Genomic DNA, 12207 nt, shown 5'->3' on the forward strand with positions numbered 1-12207 from the left:
GTCAACGTAACCAGCCATCAAATCAGAATAATAAGAACTGCGTAAACTTTAGACAGCAAGCCGACAAATATATAGTAGCCCAGCATGCTAATGTCTTTTGCTGGCAAAAAGACATAAACTCTTCAAACTGGATCCAAGAGTGTCATAAGATCACGCGATCATATGTACAAGTTAAGTATGAGTGAAGCCCTGTTTGTGTACCCGGTGATTTCATTCATAAAGAGGGGAAATTAAGGTATAAGCATGGCTTACTTTCTCTCCGAGGCCTGCCAAAACTGTGTCGCAGAGAAATCCCCAGTAGAGAAGCTGTTTCTACAAGCCAAGTCTGAAGGAAGGACAACGGCCCGCACCGCTGTGTTTACCGTAATGCACAGCTGGTTGACAGACAGAACGGGCCGCCCAGCTACAGCTCCGGAGCTAACCCTTTTGTTCACAGAGCGAACGCACCTTCAACCCCCAATGTTAGCTGAAAGAGAATAATAGTCCCTGAACATCATTTACTAGATTTGATAAGTAGACATCATTAAGCCCATTTCTCCAGAAAGATTTGGCTCTTTTCCAAAATACTCTTTTAATAATATTTCTTCAAATATTATTTCAATAAATATAGGCAGTTAAGGAGACAATGTTGAGAAATGATCATCTAGAAGGTTGGTTTTATTCAGCAGATCATTATTTTAAACATTATTTTATTAAAATAATATTTTATCTGATCTGGCATTGTGAATGGTTGTCTAAATGTTACTTCATTTCCAGATCCTTCAAGATCCTTGGTTCTCAAACATAAACATTTCATGGTAATGTTGCATCACTCTTTTGGTCATGATTTTCAATCATCTTTAATCAACTTGTTTATATTAGTCTTCATTATTCTTTAATTCTGCTTGGTAGTTTAGTTGGATTGTTTTAGCAAAGTAAAGAATTTGTTGATTGAAATATGTTTGACTTTAAGTTGACTTATTTTTGTTAATAAATTCTTGTATTTTAAGAAATTGTGTGAATTTATTCCATATATGTGCAGAGTTTATGCTGTTCAATAATGTCAGAGCTCGTCTCACACCTTTCTATTTTGTCCTAATACCATCGCCTTACTGGGCTGGTATTCACAGGACAACCCTTAACAGACCCAAATATTATTTGATTAAATATTAATATTAAATTATATTCTCAGATTCATAATTCCAACATTGCATCATGTATGGTGAGGGCTAAAGTTGATTTATTAATTATTTTTGGCTTGTCCATGGGTTACAGGTTAAGCACAGAATGAAGGGAGCCCAGAGGACTAAAAGTACTTTGTGTTTGCTAAATTTGTCTGTAAAACAATAAAATTGTAGAGAAACACAACTTTCCAGCACCGCCATTTATTTATAAGGCCACCAATGCCCTGTCAGCATTCAGTCTGTTTGTCATTTAAAGTATTTCTTTATCCTAAAGTTGTGAATAAACAAATGTAAACTGCTACACCTCATTACGTTACAAAGACAATAAAGTTGATACATTTTTTGCTGCTAACACAGGGCAAAGGGACAGAGGAAGACTGGAAGAATGAACTAAAGGAGAAGGATGGATGAAAGCTTCACAAAGATGAGAGAGGCCACATTAGTCTTAATTAAGACTAATTAGGACTAATTAAGATTCATGTGCCTATCAAGTTTTGGAGGAAGTGTGTAATTGTAAGTTCAGCACAGCAGAGGATAATTGCAAAACAGCTAAAGAATGAGTGGCTGCTGCCTTTTTAATGGTTTCACATCTGCAGAAATTATTTTATTTACTCCACACAGACGTGCAAGAGAAGATTAAATGTCTCCAAAGAAAACTTTAACCCTAACCCCAACTAATTTTTGAAGTTTGTTTTAATAAATGTGATCAAATCACATGGCTCCATGTGAGGCCAACAAAATCCAGAGTCCAAACCTTTCATGATGATAATAAACTGAAACTGTATATTTATCAACAGCTCTAGAACTAACATCCCTACAGATAGAGGTATTTTCCCTCATTACTCCTGTCTGATTTTTCTTGGTTGTATTTATAAAGAGCTGGTAGACCATCTACATAAGTGGTGCCCAGGTCTGGTCCTTGAGAGCTACCATCCTGCAACTTTAAGCTGCATCCCTGCTCCAACATGCCTGAATCAAAAGAAAGGTTGGTTACCAGCTGGGAATTCAGCCATCGGATTCAGGTGTGTTGGATAAAGGATGCAGCTAAATGTTGCCTGATAGTAGCTCTGGAGGAATGGACTTGGGCTTCATAATTTCATTCACCTTTCAACACATTTGAAAACTTCATTTGTCCATCTCTTTTTTCCTCACCTCTGTAGGAGTACTTTTAACAGGTGTAAACACTGCAACTCTTTTTCAAGAAACGGTTTAAAAATAAAATTACATAATAGTGTAGAGTTGAGAGTTTCAGACGAAATGAAAAATTAATGTTAGAAAAGGACACGGTGTTTTTAGGAGGAACCAGACAGTGCTAGCTGTGTTGTGCAGGGGAGACGGTTATCAGGGGTTGATTAATGCTGTTACCAGCAGTTCTGTCACTGAGTAATTGTGCCAAAGTCGTTTGGCTTGTTGGTATTGAATTAAGTATCTGTAATGAACTGAGAGACCCAGTTAGACTCATCTTAGAGCAGCAAGAGTGATGAGGTCAGTGTCTGTGTGAGGGTACCGCTTGTTTGGGAGATCAAATATTCTGTTATAATTCTGTGCATAATAAGAATAATAATTTTTAGCATACATTTCACTGTGTACTCTGAGGCCTTGCTATTCTATTGTTTTAGTTTATTGTTTAGGTGAATATTAATTATAATCATAGTAATGATTATAATGTAGAAACGCAGGTAGATGCAGATTCCAGTCTTTATTATGTCCAACTAGCAAGTCATCAACACTAAAATCACAGTTTAGTTTTAGTTATTTCACCAAAAGTGCAGGAGTGTGCCATTCATAAAACATGCTTTCCAGTAAACATGACTAATGAAGGAAGTCCTACGTGCAGTTGACTCCATACGTTTTACCAGAATAAGGCTTATGCAGTGACTGGAAGAATTTCTGTCTCATGCAACAGAGTTTCAATCAAAACAGCCTCTCAGCATGTGGGAATGTTGGATGGCTCACTTGTTTCTGTGGTCTAACCAATGATTTGTCATGAAATAAATGGATGACATTAACTTGGCCCCTGTGTATAATGCAAAAAATCTTGGTGTTACAATTGTCCAGGATATGTCATTAAATTCCATATTTGATAGGTTTGCAGTGTTTCCTTCTTTCAAATGACCCAGATTAATTTAGAAAAACAGGTCCATGCATTTGTTATTCAAGGCTTGACTATTGTAATTCTTTAGTATCAGAAAGTTTTAAAGACTCCCTTAATTCAAAACATTTAAGCGAGAGATCTCATGAAAAGTAAGAGATAATATTTCTCCTATTTTATAATTAAAAATACACTTCCTTCTCGCATATGAAGCCCTTAATGATCAAGCTCCATCGTGCATCAGAGATCTGATTGTTATGTGTGTTCCCAACTGAGCACAAACAACTTTTCCTGACTCTTCAAATTTCTCCTACTACTCTCTAGTTGTGAACTATCTGCAGCTATTACTTCCATTAACTTTGTGTTCTCTATAAGTGTTTTCTTTTTATACAAGTTTCTTCTGATCTGCTTCCAGGTGGGCTGATGCAACTGACTTAGATAGAAACCTCTTAACCAACTGACATAACAAACTGAACATGCCTGAAATGTTTGAATTAGGTTCAGTCTGGAATGTACTCACTCTAAATCTGTCTATATGATTGGATTAAACCTGCTATATATTTCTGCATAAAAACCTGTTCTGTTTGTCTTCGAGGATGTGGAAGATATGTATATAATTGGATGTTTGATGTCAGGATTTCTGCTTTTTGGAGTCAGCGGTTACCTGGCATATTGAGAAATTTGGAGAATGTCAGCAGCTGTTCTGGCAATTGTGAGGCTGTCTGGCATGTATGATGGGATCTTCAGAGCGATCAGCACTCAGACTGAGATGTTACGTGAACTGAATCGCAGACTGGATGTGATCCTTACACAGGATCGCAGGCAGGTTGCGGTTCCTGGACACAGGGGTGAAATGGGATAAATCTTGGAGAAAGTTGTTCGCTCGGATCTGGCGAAAGACCAGGAATTTGGCTGTTTGCATTCGCCTTTGAGAAGCACCAGCGAGACTCTCAAGGCTGACGGAAAATTAAGAGTCAGCCTAACCCAAATAATTATTGTTTTTCTGAATCTGGCTCCCCTGCACGGCCTTGATGGCTGGCTATCTTCAACTTCTCCTGGAAGTTATGTAAACATGACACTCTGCTCCCTCTGCTCCCTCCCTTCCCTGAGGACATCTGTGGACCTGCTCAGAACTTTGTGGCCGGTTGATGAACATTCCAACGTACCATCAAGGACAATGGCCTCTGTGACAGTGCTTCATGGACTTACTTGCACACACACACATGCTCAAGATAAACATATGCACCCCTCACACCACCTTCACCGTTCCCGGCATGATGTTGTTTTGTCAACTTGTTGCTTCTTTGTTCTGAGGTTTTTTGCAATCTCAAACTGTATCCTGCTAAGGATAAAGTGTGAAATATGATTGTTTTCCTCTACTTTCCTAATGTGGCCTCTTTTCTCATCTAACAAGGGCAGCGCCTGTGAGTGGGCAGCAAAGCCACGGTGACCCGTCCCCCCTTGTCTTGTGTCATGATGTATGTTTGGATGGGTTGTACTGGAATTCTAATTTCCCCTTGGGGATCAATAAAGTATCTTTGAATTGAATTGAATTGAATTGTAAAGTGCAGGCAGGCAGGAAGGACGTGGCGTGGAGGGTAGCAAGGTTTTTAACAAAACAAAAAGGAAACTGACAGCAGACTGGAGGTGGCAGATGCACCCATGAACATAGACAGGTCAACCAGAGAAAAAGAGAAAAACTGACAAACAAAAAGCCAAACACCCTCAAATCATGACAACAGGTATTGATCCCACTGCGAGCCTTCAAAGAAAAGCAGGTATAGAAAATGATCAGGCTGTCTAGGTGGCAGTTATTATACTTAGTGTTAAAAATCTACATTTAGGATACACAAGAACATTATTAAGGTCAATTGTCCTGTTCCAAAACAAGTCCAATAATTAATTATCACACTAGATGGAGCTCCAAAGTACTTTATCTATGTTTAATTATGAGAGGGTTTATTTTCCTTATAATGATTCTAAAGAATTTCTTTATGTCTGTATATTAGGAATACTTGGTTGATAGGGCTAATTAGAATTCCTTGGGGAACTGTGACATTTCCTCTCTGTGTCTGCTTGCTCTGTTCTGGGCCCAGGGAGCTACTCATTCAGTGTGAGAGTGAAAACTGATATGTGAGAACAGCTGTTTGGTCTCAGTTGCTTGTCTAGACAGCCTCTGAGCAGTTATGAGTTGTTCTGTGTGTAAATATGTGGGTAAGTATGGAAACTACAATCACATAAATCATCCATTCATCAAAGAGTAACCCTGTTGTATCTTACTTGAGCTACAAAGTAATTTTTCTATGCTTGTGTATGGTTTCTATTTGTTACTGGATCAATTAAAGCAAAAAAAGTACAATCATTTTCAACTATAGCTGTATTTGACTTTAAATATGCATCAAATTAGGTAAAAATGACACTGATGAATAAAAATGACAGTGTATACTTTTTTAAATGCTTTCTGATTTGTAAATTACTGTAAAATGTGTCTCTGATTATTTCCTCATTGTCTCTGGGAGAAACTATTTTAGTGGTTTCGGTGTCACAAAGAAAATACAAATCCTTACAACCTGTCTAAATTAAATTTTGTACACCCCTCCCCTGTGTGGTCAAACCAAGTAACTGAATGAAAAAAAAGGTTAATTAAAGGAAAAACATTGCCATGCTTTAACCCAGTATTGGTTGGTTTTTGCCTTACTCCTAATATCCCAGACACAATACACAGGAGCACCACTGAAATAAAAAATGAAGATAATAAGTCATCTAATTACATCACGCCCACATTCTCCTATGAGACATTCATTAATCTGGTTTTGATGAAGTTGCAGTGTGTTAGAAACTCCAGCTATGATCTTTCAGGGTCAGATGAGAACTTTATTATCTTGGGATGCAGCTGTAGTTGGTTTCTTGATTAACTAACAAGATTACAATCATGAGAGAGTTCATCTGGCCAAGCTGCAAGGGCCACCACACAGACGTATCCAGGAGATGGGAGGAAGTGCAGTGGAACAGAACCCAAGCTGCTGAAGGTCCAGTGTGATGTTTCCACAGTCAGTAAAGATTTGTTGAACCATGTCATCTGCTGGTGTTGGTCCACTGGGTTTTTGGGCGACGGTGGCTCAGGTATGTCCTGTAACTAGTGGGTTCGAACCCCCCACTCCATCCGTCTCAATTGCGGCGTCTTTGGGCAAACCACTTCAGCCGCCTTGCCTGGTGATGGTGCCGATTGCATGGCAGCCCGACTTCTGTCAGTCTGCCCCAGGGCAGCTATGGCTACAATGTAGCCACGTCAGTGTATGAATGGGTGGGATGACTGATTGTAGTGTGAAGCGCTTTGGAGTCCTCGGACTTGATAAACGCTATACAAGTGCAGGCTATTTTATCAGGTCCAAAGTCAGAGCAGCTATCTAACAGGACATTTTAGAGCTCGTCATGCTTTCGTCTGCTAAGAAACTTTATGAAGATGCTGATTTCATTTTCCAGCAGAACGTGGTACCAGCCAAAGTACCAACAGAATTTTAGTTTTTATTAACTGTAAGCCAAAATAATTTCATTTAACAGAAATAGACACTTGGAATGGATCACTGCATATAATTAAACAATATTAGAGATTAACCTTTGGAACTGAATTATTAACTTTGCTATATTTTTAAATGTTCCTGTTAGAAAGGATTATGGTTTTAGTTGGTGGTGTCATGGTTCTGGGGTTTTGAAGTGTTCGTGGAGGTTCTTTTTCCGCTGAGCAGCAGATTTCCACCTCTGAAGTGCGGAGTACAACAAGTTTCACCTGTTGCGCCTGAAACTCATCCTCGTAGTTGGCTATAAGGAGCTCCTACTGTCTGAGTCTAATAGAGTACTGGCCTCCAAGAAAACTTGTTGCTGGTCTGTGTTACTTACCCATATCTCTCAGCTCGTCTCCTGAAAAGAAAACTCCACAAAGAACCTCTCAGTCAAGAAACAAATCACACCTGCAAGAAGTTTACCTGGACTCTCATCCATGACGGGTTCCATGTGTCTGGTCCAACTCATTCTCTGCCTGCCCGCCTTCCAACACTCCAATACGTCCTGTGTCAATCCTCCAATCTCCTCCATCAAACCCACCTTAATTATCCACAAACCCCCCGCTCCTCCCCTCCGGACTCACCCACACACCAGTAAAACAAGCATATCTGCATTTGGCAATGCAATATTCTCTCCTCTCCTTTTCACAGATGCTCACTTAAAGAAACAACAGGATCTGATTATTTCAGACATTTCCAGAACATCTCCAGAGCAGTCTCTGTATAAGGCTCAGAAAAATGCTATCAAATAAGATTGTTAACACAGCTTTATAGAAAAAACTATAAATCCAGTCATTGGAGGGTTAAACTGCCCATGCTAAACTGAACATGCTTTTACTTCTGGCCAAGAAAAATACCCATGACACTTTACTAACACCAAATTCTGTTTAAGGAACAGTGTAAGAATTGATTTTTGTGACCTACAGCTAACATGATTTTGATTAGTTACTAGAGAAAATTCTTAAATATAGTCGGGGTGAGGCTTGTCTCACATTAAAGGCAACAAACAGGTCAAAGTAGGTTTTTTCAATTGAAATTGACTTGAAGCCGGTCATCTTTTTGTATACAGTTGGAATGAGATGACATGTTTTGTTTAGGAGTATTGTTGCAGTGGGACTCTGAATGCTAGCTCAGTTTGACAATACCGTCTGCTCTCAGTTTGGTTTATCTGGCCGTCAGTTTAGGCCATTAGCAAAGTACAGCAAAAGGGGAAATAAAATATGAAAGTTTTATCATAATGTTCAACAACATGTGAAAGAGTTAATATGGAGACTTCAGGAGCCCACAGTTTCAGTGGTGTCTGGGTTGATTAAGTTATTGACCACAGCAGGGTTATTATAGTTCACTGAAAAGAACAAAAAAACGAAAACTGAAATTGAAAAAACATTTTTGTTAACTTAAATAAAAACCTACAACGGAAAAGCTATACCTAACTGGAACTGTATTGTGCATTTTTAAAGCTGACTAAAATGCACTGAAATTACAGATATAATAACCTTTGTTTTCATGTTTATCTGTTCATTTATAAGCCTTGCGAAGTGATGTGAAATAGATATTTTTCCACAAGCAGTTTATGTCAGCTGTCGGCGCCATACCGCACACCATAGTCCCTGGCAGCACTTTATAAATTACATTTTTGCTCACCACTGTAGCCCGCAAAATGACCTCAGCAAAACTAAGGAGAAAGTGCCAGAGTATGACAGGCCATTTTAACATAAAATTGGCTTTGTCTGGCTACCTGCAATTACATTAAAATGCCTTTCAAAATATTTTAAATGAGGTCACCAGATGTGTCATTTGAAGGGTCACACATCCAGAATTACAATTCAAGATATCTCAGACTTAATTATGACTAATCAAATTTACATTACAAAAGTTAAAGAAATTACGCCTCAGGCCCCCAAGTGCTGCCACTGAGCGGTCCAATCTCTTGCCTGCGGAAATCTGGGTGGCTTCGTATACTTGAAGACTGTTTAAGAAACCAACTTTCTCCGACACATTAATTCTTTCTGTGACCACTGTATAATGTGACTCAAGGATGCGCTGTTGCTTTTTGATCCCGGAACTTGGCCTTAAAAAAGAAGATGTTACGCCAGAAGTTACACTAATAGTGTGGTAGAGGAGGTGGTGACCATTCAATTCAATGCCAGGGTTTAGTCAAAAATGTACATGACATTAATATATGGCTTAAAATCACCCTTTTAAATATAACTCACATGTAAGCAAAGTCTATTTATTGAAGTGTTTTGCTGTTAAAACTTGCATGTTCTGTTAAAATAAAATAAACAGCTACAGCACAAAAAAATTATTAAAAACATGAGAATTTGAGTTTGCTTGGCCTGACATTGCAGACCACTGACTAGCAAATGCAAGTAAAGCTAAAATGCCTTACATGCCTTATGTTTATTTAGCTTATTTGAGCATAATAAGGCATACATATCTGAAATAACAAACATTGGGAGGCACATTGTGAAGGCCTCTAAGGTTCAACTATGAATTTAATTTTGGTGGTGATCCGGATCACAATCCTGATCCAGGATGTTTTAAAGGACTATTCATCACTGCAGGATAGGGACAGTTTTTTGGTTTTTTTTACTAATAGTGATATAAATGTGAATCTAAGAGCTAGCAGCATGTTCAACAGTCAAAGAAATATTCACTTCAAATTCCAACGTTTTTTCAGCTTCCACAGTGCTAATTTTGGTTGTGATTCGGGATGTAGATTACCCCAGAAAGTCACGTTTCAGCTGTGTTTTTGCTGAGCTTTTGAAACTGTAAATGCAGCTAATTACAGCATGGCTTTGCTCGGTGTCACTGACAAACCAATGGACATAGAGTCCATATGAAAGTGTAACAGTCCAAGGTAACGATGTGGTCATAAGGACTTTGCCAAAAAAGAGACAAATAAAAAAATACATTATCACTTCAAAAAAATTGTAGAAAGGCTGAATGGATCTTAAAATGGGTTTGGCCTGAAGACAGCAGCATACAATACAAGAGCATAGTGTTGACAGATGGTCTGTGAAAAAGCTGGGACAAATGCAGAAGCAGGCTGTGAAGTGGCGACCATCCAGGCGATCTGGATGATGCTGACGGTATCTCAAAACTCTTGCTGCCAAAAAACTGATAGGTTGGTGTGCAAATAATGCCGAAAATGTGTCTGCAAGAGCTCTGACGTGGAGATATTATTAAAGCTCAATGCTTTTATCAAATTGCATTTCTCAGAATAGGTTTTGATAATTTCTTAAAAGTATTCAAAATAATTGCCCCTACATGTTTTATTGCATGAAGGCGGTGGAGTGAAGTGTCAGATACCCATCCAGCTTTGTATTGTGGCTCCAATAAACATGGTTAAATGCTAACATCTAGTGGCTACTACAGGTTATAACTGTGTGCTTTGGAACTGAAGGGGGTTTGATGTTTCTCTCCACAAGTCACAGAAAAAATTTTGTCAGATCCAGAACCAGTGCCCCTCACTGAAGAAAGTAAGTCACACATGTGTTCTTTGCTTAAAGTCAATTTAAATCATGTATGACTCTGTTTGGGTAAACTCCGCCTGGGAAGTTTAATATTCACTAAAATTACTGCCCATTTAATAAAGTTTTTTCCATTTGGCATTACATTGCTGGTAGACATGTCACACAATGTTATAGCATTGTGACCACATTATTTATCCAGTGACAAGAATCCTTGTCACACTGGGTCTTTGTCAATTAGCCCGAAGAATACCAAACTGCTCGATAAAATCTTTCATGATTGCACACCTTCACTGAACCAAATAAATAAATCAGCTTCAGTCCATGAATTCATGCTGGTTTTCGTAAAGCTGGACTTACTATTATTACTACAGGTCCTTCTCAAAAAATTAGCATATTGTGATAAAGTTCATTATTTTCCATAATGTCATGATGAAAATTTAACATTCATATATTTTAGATTCATTGCACACTAACTGAAATATGTCAGGTCTTTTATTGTCTTAATATGGATGATTTTGGCATACAGCTCATGAAAACCCAAAATTCCTATCTCACAAAATTAGCATATTTCATCCGACCAATAAAAGAAAAGTGTTTTTAATACAAAAAACGTCAACCTTCAAATAATCATGTACAGTTATGCACTCAATACTTGGTCGGGAATCCTTTTGCAGAAATGACTGCTTCAATGCGGCGTGGCATGGAGGCAATCAGCCTGTGGCACTGCTGAGGTCTTATGGAGGCCCAGGATGCTTCGATAGCGGCCTTTAGCTCATCCAGAGTGTTGGGTCTTGAGTCTCTCAACGTTCTCTTCACAATATCCCACAGATTCTCTATGGGGTTCAGGTCAGGAGAGTTGGCAGGCCAATTGAGCACAGTGATACCATGGTCAGTAAACCATTTACCAGTGGTTTTGGCACTGTGAGCAGGTGCCAGGTCGTGCTGAAAAATGAAATCTTCATCTCCATAAAGCTTTTCAGCAGATGGAAGCATGAAGTGCTCCAAAATCTCCTGATAGCTACCTGCATTGACCCTACCCTTGATAAAACACAGTGGACCAACACCAGCAGCTGACACGGCACCCCAGACCATCACTGACTGTGGGTACTTGACACTGGACTTCTGGCATTTTGGCATTTCCTTCTCCCCAGTCTTCCTCCAGACTCTGGCACCTTGATTTCCGAATGACAACGAAAAAAGTACTTGAGCAACAGTCCAGTGCTGCTTCTCTGTAGCCCAGGTCAGGCACTTCTGCCGCTGTTTCTGGTTCAAAAGTGGCTTGACCTGGAGAATGCGGCACCTGTAGCCCATTTCCTGCACACGCCTGTGCACGGTGGCTCTAGATGTTTCTACTCCAGACTCAGTCCACTGCTTCCGCAGGTCCCCCAAGGTCTGGAATCGGCCCTTCTCCACAATCTTCCTCAGGGTCCGGTCACCTCTTCTCGTTGTGCAGCGTTTTCTGCCACACTTTTTCCTTCCCACAGACTTCCCACTGAGGTGCCTTGATACAGCACTCTGGGAACTGCCTATTCGTTCAGAAATGTCTTTCTGTGTCTTACCCTCTTGCTTGAGGGTGTCAATAGTGGCCTTCTGGACAGCAGTCAGGTCGGCAGTCTTACCCATGATTGGGGTTTTGAGTGATGAACCAGGCTGGGAGTTTTAAAGGCCTCAGGAATCTTTTGCAGGTGTTTAGAGTTAACTTGTTGATTCAGATGATTAGGTTCATAGCTCGTTTAGAGACCCTCTTAATGATATGCTAATTTTGTGAGATAGGAATTTTGGGTTTTCATGAGCTGTATGCCAAAATCATCCGTATTAAGACAATAAAAGACCTGAAATATTTCAGTTAGTGTGCAATGAATCTAAAATATATGAATGTTAAATTTTCATCATGACGTTATGGAAAATAATGA

This window comes from Girardinichthys multiradiatus, chromosome 2, assembly GCF_021462225.1.
Source record: "Girardinichthys multiradiatus isolate DD_20200921_A chromosome 2, DD_fGirMul_XY1, whole genome shotgun sequence".
Lineage (NCBI taxonomy): Eukaryota > Metazoa > Chordata > Actinopteri > Cyprinodontiformes > Goodeidae > Girardinichthys > Girardinichthys multiradiatus.